Source organism: Trachypithecus francoisi, unplaced genomic scaffold (assembly GCF_009764315.1).
Source record: "Trachypithecus francoisi isolate TF-2019V2 unplaced genomic scaffold, Tfra_2.0 Lachesis_group1, whole genome shotgun sequence".
NCBI classification, from domain to species: Eukaryota; Metazoa; Chordata; class Mammalia; order Primates; family Cercopithecidae; genus Trachypithecus; species Trachypithecus francoisi.
The window spans coordinates 106,690,996-106,705,980 of record NW_022681454.1 but is presented as its reverse complement, the minus strand read 5'-3'; the positions used below and the strand labels follow the sequence as shown (position 1 = coordinate 106,705,980).

General features: G+C 40.9%; 1 protein-coding gene across 4 annotated transcripts in view; it reads left to right on the top strand.

The window, feature by feature from the left end:
* Positions 1–14,985, top strand: part of ELOVL6 (ELOVL fatty acid elongase 6) — a 157,905-nt gene that overhangs the window by 82,405 nt on the left and 60,515 nt on the right. Inside the window, exon 1 of one of the 4 annotated variants that reach the window (XM_033215003.1) lies at positions 14,882–14,887. The exons of the other annotated variants lie outside the window; for them this stretch is intronic. The gene's annotated coding sequence lies outside the window, so the exon portion shown is untranslated. Of the gene's footprint in view, positions 1–14,881; positions 14,888–14,985 lie in introns of those variants that run through there. 4 annotated transcript variants of the gene reach the window in all.

The following is a 14,985-nucleotide window of genomic DNA, read 5'->3' as shown; positions in this document are numbered from 1 at the left end:
TAGAGTTGTTTGAATGTGCTTTCTCTCTCATGCCTCTGGCTCTTTGCCCACACTGTTGCCTCTCACTTTCTTTACCAGGCTTATACTCATCCTGTCTGAATATGTCTCCAGAAAGCCTTCTCTGACCCAACAAGATGGGGTTACCATGCCTCCTATATGTTTCCTAATTTTACTTTTGACTTTTTTTTTTTTTCTTGAGACAGGGTCTCTCTGTGTAGCCCAGGTCAGTCTTGAACTCCTGGGTTCCAGCGATCCTCCTGCCTTGGCCCCCGAAAGTGCTGGGATTACAGGTGTAAGCCACTGTGCCCAGCCTGTTTCCTTATTTTTAGTACCCTGCTTTTCTGTTTACTTGTCTATTTTCCCCCAAAACATGTCTGGGTGCAAGGAGTGTGTCTGTTTCATTAACTATTCTCAATGCTTAGGACATAGTTAGCCCTTAATAAATATTTACTGAATAGCTGTATGCAAGAATGAATGAATCAAAAGTCTCCTTCTTCTCAGCCCAGATAAATTCTTCTTAGTCATGATAGATAATTCAGCAAAATTTTGTACCATAAACCAAAAGGCTTTGAAAAGTTTTATTAAGTAAATATCTTTGATTTCTGTCATTAAACTACCATCCTCAAAGCCTGGAAAACTATTTTTCACCTGATGTAACTCATAACTTATGAAGAAAAATAAATGTTATCCCTAAGTTTCAGTTTTACTTTTAAAAGGATAAGGAATTTTAGATTAATTTAATGTTTTCCTTAGACTCTCCAATAGAGGAGAAGCTTTAGGAGCTTAGTGAGACATAGGTTTACCTTTTTTTTTTTTTTGAGACGTAGTCTTGCTCTGTCGCCCAGGCTGGAATGCAATGGTGCGATCTCGGCTCACTGCAACCTCTGCCTCCTGGGTTCAAGTGATTCTCCTGCTTCACCCTCCTGCATAGCTGTGATTACAGGCGTGTACCACTACACCCGACTAATTTTTGTATTTTTAGTAGAGACACGGTTTCACCATGTTGGTCAAGCTGGTCTCAAACTCCTGACCTTGTGATCCAACCACCTCGGCCTCCCAAAGTGCTGGGATTACAGGCGTGAGCCACTGCACCTGGCCAGGCTTACCTTCTTAGAGGCATGGTATTGTGGCAACAATGGTGCATATATCCTGTGTCTCTTAGTGTAGGGTAGGAGAGATGGTCTACTACTTTTCTTTTTTCTCTCTTTTCAAAGTCTTTGCTTTTTTTAATGCACTGATTTTTTTTTTTGTAATTACAATATTAGCCAGAAGTATTTTATTGTAGGATTTTTTTTTGTAGGATATAATTAATTTTGATACACATGTTATCAAAGTGATGTTATCTTTGAGATAGGAAATCAAAGAGTCCTGAGGGATTCTGGATGAGAGTGGCTGAAGATAGGTAGCTAAATCATCATGATAAAAGCATGACATAGTGGATCAAGCTCAAATTTAAAAATCTCGGGAGGCTGAGGCAGGAGAATGGCGGAAACCCGGGAGGCGGAGCTTGCAGTGAGCTGAAATCTGGCCACTGCACTCCAGTCCGGGCGACAGAGCGAGACTCCGCCTCAAAAAAAAAAAAAAAAAAAATTTAAAAATCTCTTAAGACTCTTACTTCAGTGCACACTTTATGGTTACTCTTCTAGATTGAGAAAGTCTGGGAAGAGGAAATCTGTCTTTGCAAGCACCTCATCGGTTCTGTTGCAGGGGGTCAGTGAACTATTTTGAGAAACACGTAAGATTAGCTGGTAAAAATGCTTAGTTCAAAAATGTGAGTGTGTGTACATATGGTTGTTAGAAGACTAGCACCTTCAAATCCTCTTAAATTTGTTCCATAACACCAGAGAGTATATTAGAAGTTTGGAGGAAATTGGCATCAAATTTTTCACTACCCTCCATATGTATACTTCCTTGGGAGGCCTCCCAAAAGTCAAAGGGGCAAAATTCAGTTACTGATTTGTCATTAGTGGGAATTCCAAGCTTTACCCCTCTCCCTTGTTTTACTCCGCTCCACTCAGACCAAGATTTGAGGGTCGGGTGCAGCGACTCATGCCTGTAATCTCAGCACTTTGGGAGGCCGAGGCAGGTGGATTGGCTTTGAGTCCAGGAGTTCGAGACTAGCCTGGGCAACATGGCGAAACCTCATCTCTACAAAAAATAGGAAAATTATCTGGGCATGGCGGTACATGCTTATAGTCCCAGCTACTTTGGAGGCTAAGGTAGAATTGTTTGAGCCTGAGATGTGGAGGTTGCAGTGAGCCAAGATCATACCATTGCACTCCAGCCTGGGCAACAGAGATCCTGTCTCACAAAAAAAAGATTTGACAGTTTTTGTTTTTTTACCATCACTGGGGCCAAATCAGTTTCTCTCAGTCTCTAATTCTTGCTCCCAATCCTTTTCTCCCTTCTCTCACTCTGACTAATAACCCACATAAATACAAGTAGAAAATAATCACCATAAACCAAATCCCTATCTTTTTTCTTTTGAGATGGAGTCTTGCTCTGTCACCCAGGCTGGAGTGCAGTGGCGCCATCTTGGCTCACTGCAACCTGCACCTCCCAGGTTCAAGCGATTCTTTTGCCTCAGCCTCCTGAGTAGCTGGGACTACAGGAGTATGCCACCATGCCTGGCTAATTTTTTTTATTTTTTTAAAGAGAGATGGGGTTTCACTATGTTGACCAGGCTGGTCTCGAACTCCTGACCTCAGGTGATCCGCCCACCTCAGCCTCCCAAAGTGCTGGGATTACAGGCGTGAGCCACCATGCCTGGCCTAAATCCCTATCTTTCTAATAGAGTAAATAAAATTAAGTTTTATTAATTTATAAAGAAAATTAAATTTTATCCATCCCTTTCCTTATGTATATTGTCTTGGTCTTTCATTCATAGAGCCACTGAGTTCTATAAAGATACGAAGATATTCTGGAAACATGTAGGGAAATGTAGAAAGACTTTTTAAAAAAGGTTTTATGTTTTTAAAGAAACAACAGTATCTAATCTTTGAAATGTTTATGTTTCTACTTAATGATGGTTTCCTAAAATTGAGATCAGCTTATAAGTATATAATGTTATTATTCAGCTGAAAATTTAAAACTTCATCTCGACTCACTGAAGCATTGGAGTGAAAGGCTTTATTTTTTAAAAAATGGAAATGGGTCGTTGTTAGAGTATATTTTAAAAATAAAAATCACTCAATGCCTTTTTATTTTAGTTTAAAAGTAATATTTATTCATTTGCCTTCTTTTCAAAAATTCTGATTTCCACACTACCATTAGGTTTTACTTTTCTATATGTTCATTTACAGAAACATACATTAAAAAGTCACTTGTGTCCTGTCCTTCCCTGCTGACTCATGATGAAAACTGAAAGCCTATTTTTTGTCCTTGTCAGAAATCATTATACTTTTTTTCAACTTGGACCTAAAAAGAGTTGGCCAGTGAAGCAGAATTAATGTGCTTGTAGAAAATCTGTCTAGTTGAGAGTAATCCTGGCAGTTTCTTCAAGAACTAGCCTTTGCTTATGTATATTCAGGTTTGGGTTTGCAAGAGGAAATCCTGAAAGAACAATAAACACTTTTTTTTTTTTTAAGTTCCAGGATACATGTGCAGAATGTACCTGTTTGTTACATAGGTAAACGTGTACCATGGTGGTTTGGTGCACCTATCAACCCGTCACCTAGGTATTAAGCCCCACATGCATTAGCTATTTGTCCTGATGCTCTCCCTCCCCTCGCTCCCTGTACCACAGGCCCCAGTGTGTGTTGTTCTCTTCCTCGTGTCCATGTGTTCTCATTGTTCAGTTCCTACTTATGAGTGAGAACATGCAGTGTTTGGTTTTCTGTTCCTGTGTTAGTTTGCTGAGGATGATGGCTTCCAGCTTCATCCATGTCCCTGCAAAGGACATGATCTCATTCCTTTTTATGGCTGCACACTATTCCATGGTGTATATGTACCACATTTTCTTTATCCAATCCATCATTAATGGATATTTGCGTTGGTTTCATATCTTTGCTATTATGAATAGTACTGCAGTAAACATACATATGCAATAAGCAAACATTCATTATAATAGAATAATTTATAATCCTTTGGGTATATACCCAGTAATGGGATTGCTGGGTCGAATGGTATTTCTGGTTATACACATTCTTTTTTTTTTTTTTTTGAAACGGAGTCTCACTCTGTCGCCCAGGCTGGAGAGTGCAGTGGCTGGATCTCAGCTCACTGCAAGCTCCGCCTCCCGGGTTTCCGCCATTCTCCTGCCTCAGCTTCCCGAGTGGCTGGGACTACAGGCGCCTGCCACCTCGCCCGGCTAGTTTTTTGTATTTTTTTAGTAGAGATGGGGTTTCACCGCGTTAGCCAGGATGGTCTTGATCTCCTGACCTCGTGATCCACCCGTCTCAGCCTCCCAAAGTGCTGGGATTACAGGCTTGAGCCACGGTGCCCGGCCCCATACACATTCTTTATGAAGAAAGATTAAATAAATTCTTCTCTAGTGTCAAGCTCTAAACCTGTTTTAATTCGAGACTTTACTGTGATACCTTCTAATCTGTCTACAGACTGTCTAGTTTAACTCACAAGAGACAGTAGCAGAAACTGGGATTTCTTGGTAACTAAGATTTATAGTTATCTTTTAAAGAAGATTTTAGTTACTGATAAAAATGAACAAACCTTCTTTACCATAGTCTGGACGCTTTCATGCTCATTTTTCGTGCACGATATTTATGACTATGCAAACTTAGCTGTATTTACCTGAAAAGTTACTGAAAGGAGAACTATTGCCCAGATTTTTATAGATTTATAGATACATACTCAATGACATCTCAATATGTTGAATTTTCCAAAGACAAAATCAGTAGAATCTGGTAAATTTTACCTTTGAAGATAGTTCTTGCCTTGGCTATTGCTCTCTGCCTTATGCATTTCCTCCCAGAGTGGCTCATTCCCACACTTCCTTCCAGTCTTGGCTCACATTCACCTTCCCAGTGTGCCACCCTGTGTAACACTGTGCTCTGTGTCTCACTCTCCATCCATTTTCCACCTGCACCAACTTGCTTTTTTCTTTCCATAATATTTGTAATTTTCTAATATATTATATAATTTACTTATTTTCTTATTTATTATCTTTCTCCAGGCTTGAAACCTCCATCCACGAGGACAGGGTTTTTTGTCTGTTTTGTTCACTAATGTATTTCCGGACCCTAGAACTGTGCTTAGCACACAGTTGGCACTCAATTAATACTTGCTGAATGAATAATTTAAATCACTTCAAGATTTAAACTACCTATCTTAATTTGTAGTTTTCTTTCTGCTCCTAAGGGAAAAGAGCTAAAAGAAAATACAATTTTTACTGTTTAGATTAAGAATCAAGTGAGTTTGAAGCAGAGTTGCATAGATGACTTGAGCATCAGTTATTCTATTTAGTCTTCAATAGTGCATTTTCCCTCTTAAAAGTATGTCCAAAACACAAGATTTTAAAAATCCAGTAAGTCATTTATTAATTCATATGTTGGGGAAAGACATAAGCCCCTGGGCATACAAAGTTGAGTAAGACACAATCTGTACCCTTCAGGATTTCAAAGGAAAGACAGATTTGTTAACTTGTGTGTAAAATACAAAGAGACAAGTGCTACAGTAGGTAAGAAAAAGACATACAGAAAGCACAGTGGTGATGAAGGAAGGGATAGGCAGCTTGACCTAGAAGCAGTCAGGGATTATCTTCACAGTGATCATAAAAAATGACAAGGTTGCACGGGAAGGGCATTCAACGTAGCAAGAACAGCACGTGCGAAGGAAAGTGGGACAAAGGGGCGTGATGTCTGGAGAATGACAGTATAGTTGTAGCACAGGGTGTCCCAGGGGAAAGTTATGACATGATTCCAGAGGAGTAGGCAGAGGTGAAACTATTTGAACCATGTCAAAGCATTTTGGGGCTGGGCACATTGCCTCACACCTGTAATCCCAGCACTCTGGGAGGCCAAGGTGGGTGGAATTGCTTGAGCTCAGGACTTTGACACCAGGCTGGGCAACATGGTGAAGCTTCATCTCTACAAAAACACACAAAAATTAGCCAGGTGTGGTGGCATGCACCTATAGTCCCAGATACTTGGGAGGAAGGCTTGAGTCCAGGAGGCAGAGGTTGTAGTGAGCTGAGATTGTGCCACTGCATTCCAGCCTGCGCAACACAGCCAGACTGTGTTTCAAAACAGAAACGACAAAAAAAAGAAAAGCATTTTGGACATCTTAGAGATGATGCCAAATCTGTTAAAATTCCTACAGTCTGTAGAGCCTAGAATCTACCATATAATATTAATGCCATTCATTTTTAAATAAACAAGATAGTTGACTAATAGTGAAGATTATATACTACATAATGACCTTGACTTCACATAATGTTTACATTTCCTTTTATATAGTCTTGCACACTTGTATTCTCAACAGTTTTTCTATATCAGATTTTAGGATTCTGAAGCAAAGGGCCATTGTCCTTTTGGACAGCTGGAAATGCAGAATAAGTCAGTCTAAGTGGGAAGCCACAAAGACAAAACAACCATGTAGTATGCCTAAGCTCTTACAGCATGTCCTGCCATTGAGCAGTCAAGGATTATGGCTGCCAGTATACAACAAAGTAGGGAAACACTAGATGGAAAAGGAGCAGTCAACTTCAAGCATGTAGTGACTTTGGAAAGTACTCTCTGGAGACCTTTCTTATAGATTTCTATGTCCAAAAATTAAGCCTTATGAATGTGACCTAAAGAAAGGAATGTTCTATTGGAGACAAAGTGAATTTCAAGTGTAAGTGATTTATATGTTTAACTGGCAGAAATAGTGATGGGGTGTGAGAGGACAAAGGGATGACAAAAACTACTACTTTTTTTTTGAGACAGAGTCTTGCTATGTCACCCAGGCTGGAGTGCAGTGGTGTGATCTCGGCTTACTGCAAGCTCCGCCTCCCGGGTTCATGCCATTCTCCTGCCTCAGTCTCCCAAGTAGTTGGGACTACAGGCGCCCGCGACCACGCCTGGCTAATTTTTTTATATTTTTAGTAGAGACGGGGTTTCACCATGTTAGCCAGATGGTAAAAACTACTAATGTTAAGAACCAACTGGCCGGGCGCGGTGGCTTAAGCCTGTAATCCCAGCACTTTGGGAGGCCGAGACGGGTGGATCACGAGGTCAGGAGATCGAGACCATCCTGGCTAACACGGTGAAACCCCATCTCTACTAAAAAAATACAAAAAATTAGCCGGGCGAGATGGCGGGCGCCTGTAGTCCCAGCTACTCGGGAGGCTGAGGCGAGAGAATGGCGTAAACCCGGGAGGCGGAGCTTGCAGTGAGCTGAGATCCGGCCACTGCACTCCAGCCTGGGCGACGGAGCGAGACTCCGTCTCAAAAAAAAAAAAAAAAAAGAACCAACTGAGGCTGGGTGCGGTGGCTCAGGCCTGTAATCTCAGCACTTTGGGAGGCTGAGGTGGGTGGATCACCTGAGGTCAGGAGTTCGAGACCAGCCTGGCCAACATGGTGAAACCCTGTCTCTACTAAAAACACAAAAGTTAGCCAGGCGTGGTGGCAGGTGCCAGTAATCCCAGCTACTCGGGAGGCTAAGCCCTGAGAATCGCTTGAACTCGGGAGGCAGAGGTTGCAGTGAGCCAAGATCGCTCCACTGCACTCCAGCCGGGTCGGGCAGTGGGGGAGGAGGGGAATAGAGCAAGACTCTGTTTCAAAAACAAAGAAAAGAACCAGCTGAGAAGTGTAACATTCCTGGTATACAAGGTAGTGGTTGAATCCCAAGTGCTCAGAACATGTGGAACAGTACCTATAGTAAGTGCACAGTTTTTAAAAAGTAATTACTATTTTGACCAAATTGAAACACATTTTAATTTCATGGCCTGGAACAATGCATAGTAGTTTGAAGTCAGGACCCAACTGTTTGTCTATAATGCAGCATCAAGTTCCCATAGGAGAGCCATGTGAAGAGCTGCAACTCATGGATATTCGGTAATACTTTTCAACTGTTGTTATCACACTCAGACATCTAGAATTCCTCAAATTGATCAAAAAAGGCCTTAGACTCAAGAAGTATCTTGAGTAAATACTTGCCAAATCTATTTTTTTACTTATTTTTTTTTCTTTTGGTAGGAAACCTTTCTGTGTAAACATAGCTAAATATTGTGACTCTCAAATCTTGGTGGTTAGTAAATCAGTCTTGACAAACAAGCAAAGTAGAAAAAAGACAAGAAAAGCGAAGGCTCGGGTCTACTATCCAGAGCGATTGCTACCTATCCACACGGTGTGTGCATGCCAGCATGAGCATCTGAAGAACACATTTGGCCGGGCGCGGTGGCTCAAGCCTGTAATCCCAGCACTTTGGGAGGCCGAGGCGGGCGGATCACGAGGTCAGGAGATTGAGACCATCCTGGCTAACACGGTGAAACCCCGTCTCTACTAAAAAATACAAAAAACTAGCCGGGCGAGGTGGCGGGCGCCTGTAGTCCCAGCTACTCAGGAGGCTGAGGCAGGAGAATGGCGTGAACCCGGGAGGCGGAGCTTGCAGTGAGCTGAGATCCGGCCACTGCACTCCAGCCTGGGCCACAGAGCGAGACTCCGTCTCAAAAAAAAAAAAAACACATTTCCCCAAAATACATTCTCAAAGGGCATGCTTTGGGGAACAGGGGAAGACAAATTAACCTGACTTTCAAAGGAATGTTGAGTCACATACACTTTTCTCTCCCTAAGCATGTTTCCTTCTTTTTGAAACTGAAGAAAAGGATGCTGTAGGCATTGTGATTTTGAGAATCTCCTTTCTGGGAATCCATGCCTGATAAATCCCAGCCATACCATAGTCACATTCAGCAATTCACCTGACATGCAAATAAAGGAGAAATTATTCTTCTGTCTCACAACCTGGCAGTAGAGAGAAACTTGTAATAAATAAAATTCCCTTTCACTTTATGAAGAAATGGGAGCTATGGACTTAATTTTCTTGTTTTCTGAGGGATCTTGAAATTTTTTTTTTTCATTAAGATTTTTCCCCAAAAGGTCTTTCTTCCTCTCTTTTTTTTTGGCTTTCAACCTGTGAAGGGGCAAAGAAAAAAAAGAAAGTGAAAGTCTTTGTGGGGAATGATGTAAAAAGATACATAGATAAAAGTCTTCTAAGCTATAAAGGACTCCTAAACCAGCTCCAGACACTATCTGACCAGTTTTACTGTGCTTCCCACTGTAGAAACTGATGACAGGCACAAGCAGGAGCACAGCTTCCTGTTGAACTGGTTTAGCTTTGTGCACAATCCTCAGAGGAGAACTAGTGACTCGCAGCATGTTAATTAGGGGAGCAAAGGCCTGTGAGTAGCTAATAAAGATGATTAATATTTTGTTAGAAGATTTAGCAAACAGTGCAATTGATTTTGTCCATCTCAATTGATATACTTTATCATGTGATACCACCTTTTTTTTTTTCTTTTGAGATGGAGACTCATTCTGTCACCAGGCTAGAGTGCACTGGTGCAATCTCAGCTCGCTGCAACCTCTACCAGTAGGGTTCAAGTGATTCACCTGCCTCGGCCTCCCAAAGTGCTGGGATTTCAGGTGTGACCCACTGCACTCGGCCAATACCACCTATTTTATTACAATTCCAATACTTCTGAAAATAGAGCTATTGCTACTCTTAATTTTTATTAATTCTAGTTAATTACTTTGAAATTTCCTCTGTGGCCCAGGCTGGAGGACAGTGGCATGATCACAGCTTACTGCAACCTCTGCCACCTCCCAGGCTAAAGCCATTCACCTACCTCTGTCTCTTGAGTGGCTGGGACTACAGACACCCACCACCACGCCTGGCTAATTTTTACTGTAGAGAAGGGGTTTGTTTGCCTAGGCTGGTCTCAAACTCCTGAGCTCAAGCAATCTGCCCACCACAACCTTTCAAAGTGTTGGGATTACAGATGTGAGCCATTGCGCCTGGCCTACTCTCAATTTCTTAAAGTGTATGTCATAGAAAACTTTAGTGATACCAAATTTTCAGACTGAATATGAGAGTATCCCCATGTTCATTGTAGAATTATTCTCAGCAGCCAACATATGGAATCAACCTAGGTGTCTGTAAACAGATGAATGGATAAAGAAATTGTGATATAATGGAATTTTATTTCACATTAAAAAAGAGATTCTATCATTTGTGACTACATGGATAAACCTGGAAGATATCCTAAGTGAAGTAAGCCAGGCATAAAAAGAAATGTTATTGTGTGATTTCATTTATATGTGGAATCTAAAAAAGTTGAAAATGTAGAAACAGAGTAGAAGAGTGGTAATACTGTCCCATCCTGGGTGAAGTTAATATTGGTTTTCATGGAATTATCTTACAAAAGTGGTTAACAGAGATGACGGGAATAACTAAAATTCTACTTCAAGAAGAATTTGAACTCTGTGTGGAGTTAGCGGGGGTGGTGTCTTGGCAGTTACTATGAAGTCTGGTTCTATTCATTTAAGATTACTGGCCAGGCACGGTGGCTCACGCCTGTAATCCCAGCACTTTGGGAGGCCGAGACGGGTGGATCACTTGAGGTCAAGAGTTTGAGACCAGCTTGGCCAAAATGGTGAAACCCTGTGTCCACCAAAAATACAAAACTAGCCGGGCATGGTGGTATGTTCCTATAGTCCCTGCTACTTGGGAGGCTGAGGCAGGAGAATCACTTGAACCCAGGAGGCGGAGGTTGCTGAGATCTCACCACTGCACTCCAGCCTGGGTGACAGAGTTAGAGTTTGTCTCAAAAAGAAAAAAATATATATATTCCTTTTTCTCCTCTCTGGAGATGTATTTTTTTTTTTTTTTTTTTTTTTTTTTTTTTTTTTCAGACGGAGTCTGGCTCTGTCTCCCAGGCTGGAGTGCAGTGGCCGGATCTCAGCTCACTGCAAGCTCCACCTCCCGGGTTTACGCCATTCTCCTGCCTCAGCCTCCTAAGTAGCTGGGACTACAGGCGCCCGCCACCTCGCCCGGCTAGTTTTTGTATTTTTAGTAGAGATGGGGTTTCACCGTGTTAGCCAGGATGGTCTCGATCTCCTGACCTTGTGATCCGCCCGTCTCGGCCTCCCAAAGTGCTGGGATTACAGGCTTGAGCCACCGCGCCCGGCCTGGAGATGTATTTTTAAATGCAGTTCTAGATGAGCTTCATGCAGGAGAGGCACTGAAGCAGATGAAGATTTGTAAGAATTGAATCTACCAGCCTTCAGGATGCAGCTGGACATGGCACATGGTAGTCAGAAGTGAACCTAATTCTAGAACAGTGAAGAGTAATATACTGACTCACTGGTTGTTATTTTGTTTTCAGTTTTAAATTGAACTCCTCACTTGAAACAAGAAGCTTGCTTTATTTACTCTGTGCCTGGAATCAATTTGAAGCAATTCAGCCTGAGTGTGTCTGAAGCATAAGTGGTATCACCCCAGTCAGTGAACATATTTTTGAAGGAGTTTTGCCTATACCCTCGAGTTTTCCAGTTTCTCTTTTCTTAATTTCTGTCTCCATATTTCTCTTGCTCAGGATCCTCAACCTTAGCACTATTGGCTTTTTGGGGGACTGGATAATTTTTGGTTGTAGAGGGCTGTCTTGTGGCATCCAGGGCCTCTACACACCACCTGCCAGTAGCCAACTCCCTTCCACTTGTAAAGACCAAAAATGTCTTCAGATATTTCAAAATATCCTCTGAAGGGCAAAATCATCCCCCTCCGTGAGAACCCATGGTGGAGGGCAAAAGAGAAGAGGCCCACAGATTGAATTCTGGGGATCTTCAGAGTTTGTGGATTGAGGAGACGAAGGGAAAGCAGCAAAGGAAAATGAAAAAGAATAGATGGTGAAGTCGGAGAAGAGGCAAGAGAAAATAGTGAGAAAGGAAGTAAGTGAAGGAAGCATTGCAGAAAAGGAGTTGCCATCTGTGTCAAATGCTGCTACTAGCAGGCCATCTGGGTGGAAGACTGATACTTGACCATTGCCGCATAGAAACCTATCTTTATAGACATAACCCCAAAAAGAGGAAGGATAAAACAACTGCATTGCCACAAACAGGAAAACATACTTGAAGTAGCCTGCAGTACATATTTTAAGACAGGGATTAAGAGAATGGTTACAAACCAAGTAACTTCTGTTGTTGCAAAGGAGTGTTAAGAGACAGCAATTTAGAATCGCGGTCACAATAAATTGAATACATATTAGTAATTTTAGTAAATTGTGTATTATACTAGAAATTTTGAACACAGGTACCTGGTTCAGTGTAAAGGATACAGTAAGTCATGTACTACTAATAAGAGTTCAAGTGCTATTTGTGAGTCACATGTTAATGAGTTGCTTAAAGTCAATCTCCGTAACTGTGACTCTCGCCCTTTGGATTCTAAAATGCTTTCTTCAGGGGAAGAACCTGGCTTTGGAGATGGCAAACCAGGAACAGACATGAAACATTTGCATCTGTAGGGGTCTCCTATGCGTTTTAGTACAAGAATGGCTTTCGATCTTACGACTTAGTTTAATCCATGTGGTAAACAGAATAACAGTCCCTCAAAAATGTGCACACCTTAATCTCCGGTACCTGTGAATATGTTACTTTATATAGCAAAGGACCCATTAGGGATGCAATTAGGTTGAGGAATTTGAGATGGTGAGATTATTCCAGAATATCTTTGGGTAGGGGACATCTAATCACATGGGTTGTTAAAATTGAAGCTTCTAGGCTGTGGCCCTGGATTGTCTGGTGGGCCCAATATATTCACAGGGTTCTTAACCGGGAGTCAGGGGGATCAGAGTCAGATAAAGTGATGTGACCATGGAAACAGCTTAGTATGATGCATTTTGAAGATGGAGAAGGAGGCTGCCATGAGCCAAGGAATGTCAAGTGGCCTCTAGATGTTGGAAAAGGCAAGCAAATGGATTCTGCCATAGAGCCTCTATAAGAAATGCAACACTGGTGACTCTGATTTTAGCTCCATAAGACTCATTTCAGATTTCTAACCTCCAGAACTCTAAAATAATACATTTGTGTTAGAAGTCAGTTTGTGAGAATTTGTTGTAGCTGTCCTCATTATCGGAGTTCTCAAAGCTACTGTCTGCAGACTTTATCCTCTTATGTCACTGAATGAGAGTTCAGATTTTGAAGGAGCAGTATGAAAGCCCCAATCACAATGTTGCCATATTATTATTTTTGGAAGTTTTTTTTGTAGAGACAGGTTCTCACCATATTACCCAGGCTGGCCTTGGATTCCTGGCCTCAAGCCATCTTCCCACCATGGCCTCCCGAATTGCTGGGATTACAGGCATGAGCCATCATGCTTGGCGCTATATTATTAAGAACAAAATGAAATTCAGAATTCTTGGGTAATCGGGTGATAATCTCATACGTAAAAACAATGTTTAAGTCATTTTCACTCATTACTAAAAATATATTTCTTCTGATTACTGCCAGTTTTTTTCTCAAGCTTAATTTCTTATGTACATTTAATTTTGCTGACAAAATCAATTTATGAGCTAACCATGAGATCATCATCACTGCTATTTTCTCTAGTCCAGAAATAGTATTTGGGGTATATTTTCTCATTGCTTCCCCAGTTTCTTTTTAAAATTTATATTGAGGGAATCATTAGTGACAAGAGTATATTTATTTATCCAATAGTTAACATGAAAACATGCCATGTTTTCCCCTTCATTTTATTTTCTAGCTTTTGGAATTTTCAGTTGTCTGTGAGGTGATTCGTGGAAATGAAAACCCTATATAAATATTAAGGTAGTGGTAACCTGCAACAGAAATGGATTCTCCTTCGATATAAATGTCAGTCCTTGAGTACAGAGAAAGTGCCCACAAACATGGATATGTTTATGCTTGTTTATGTAATTGTGCAAGCTGTTATTTTTCTTGGTTTTGATTTAAATCTAGGAAAATTTTCAGTTTGAATTGGACTTAATCTTATAAACCTGAAATCCGGTTTTCCATGCATTTTGAATAATTATCTCTTTTGACAGAGTTTTTTCACTTCTAGTTTTAGCCTCCAGTTCTCAGATAGGTCTATTAGTTACAAGACATTCCAGGCTTCTTTAGCATAAAGACAATCAGGAAACAGATTTTTGTATTGAACTCTAAGTGTAGCCTGTTTGTTTGAAAGGGCGTTGGTCATCCATAGGGGAAAGATGAGTGGCTTTCAGCATTTGGGTCAGTTTTTAAAGAAGCCCAGCTGTACCATATGATCAGGAACTAATGACCTCAAGGTTCCAGTCATTATTTCTACATTTAGTAGAAATTAGAGGACCATCAGCCAGGGATTTTTTAGCAAGGAATTCTTAAGTTGAAAAGCTTAGACTAGATCTCTAAGGTCTATTCCAATCTTGAGATTCTGTATGTCTATGGTCATTAGGCCACTGTACTGGAAAAGAAGATTTAAAAAAAAAAAAAAAAAATGCCTACAGCTCTGACTGACATAGCCCATAACTGTGCTTGTGTAACTTCAGGCCCAAGAAAATTTTATATTTAGGAAAATAAATGACTGATGCTTCATTTATATTATAGATTTTTAAGGCTATAAAAGTTTAGTTTGGTGACAGGAGAGTCACTCAACTACTGTTATTTAATAGGAGGCATTTCAGAATTATAGTACACTTTTTATATTACCATTGTTACACCTTTTTTCATTTTCAAGAGATGGGGTCTTGTTATGTTGCTTAAGCTAGCTTCGATCTCTCAAGCTCAAGGGCCTCTCCCACCTCAGTCTCCTGAGTAGCTGGGACTACAGGCAGATGCCATTAGGCCTGGCTCATCATTATTATATTTTGAAATAATTTAATAAGTGAACATTGCCTCATTGGAAATTCATATGATACCTTTTTCTTAAAATGAAGAGTATTTGATCAAGAAAACTGGTGCAATGAAATTGAATTGCTGCTAAAACCACCTTCTGAATTCTATTTCTACATGCTGCCTCTCTTGTTCAGAAATTACTGTTTTAAATGGCCACGAG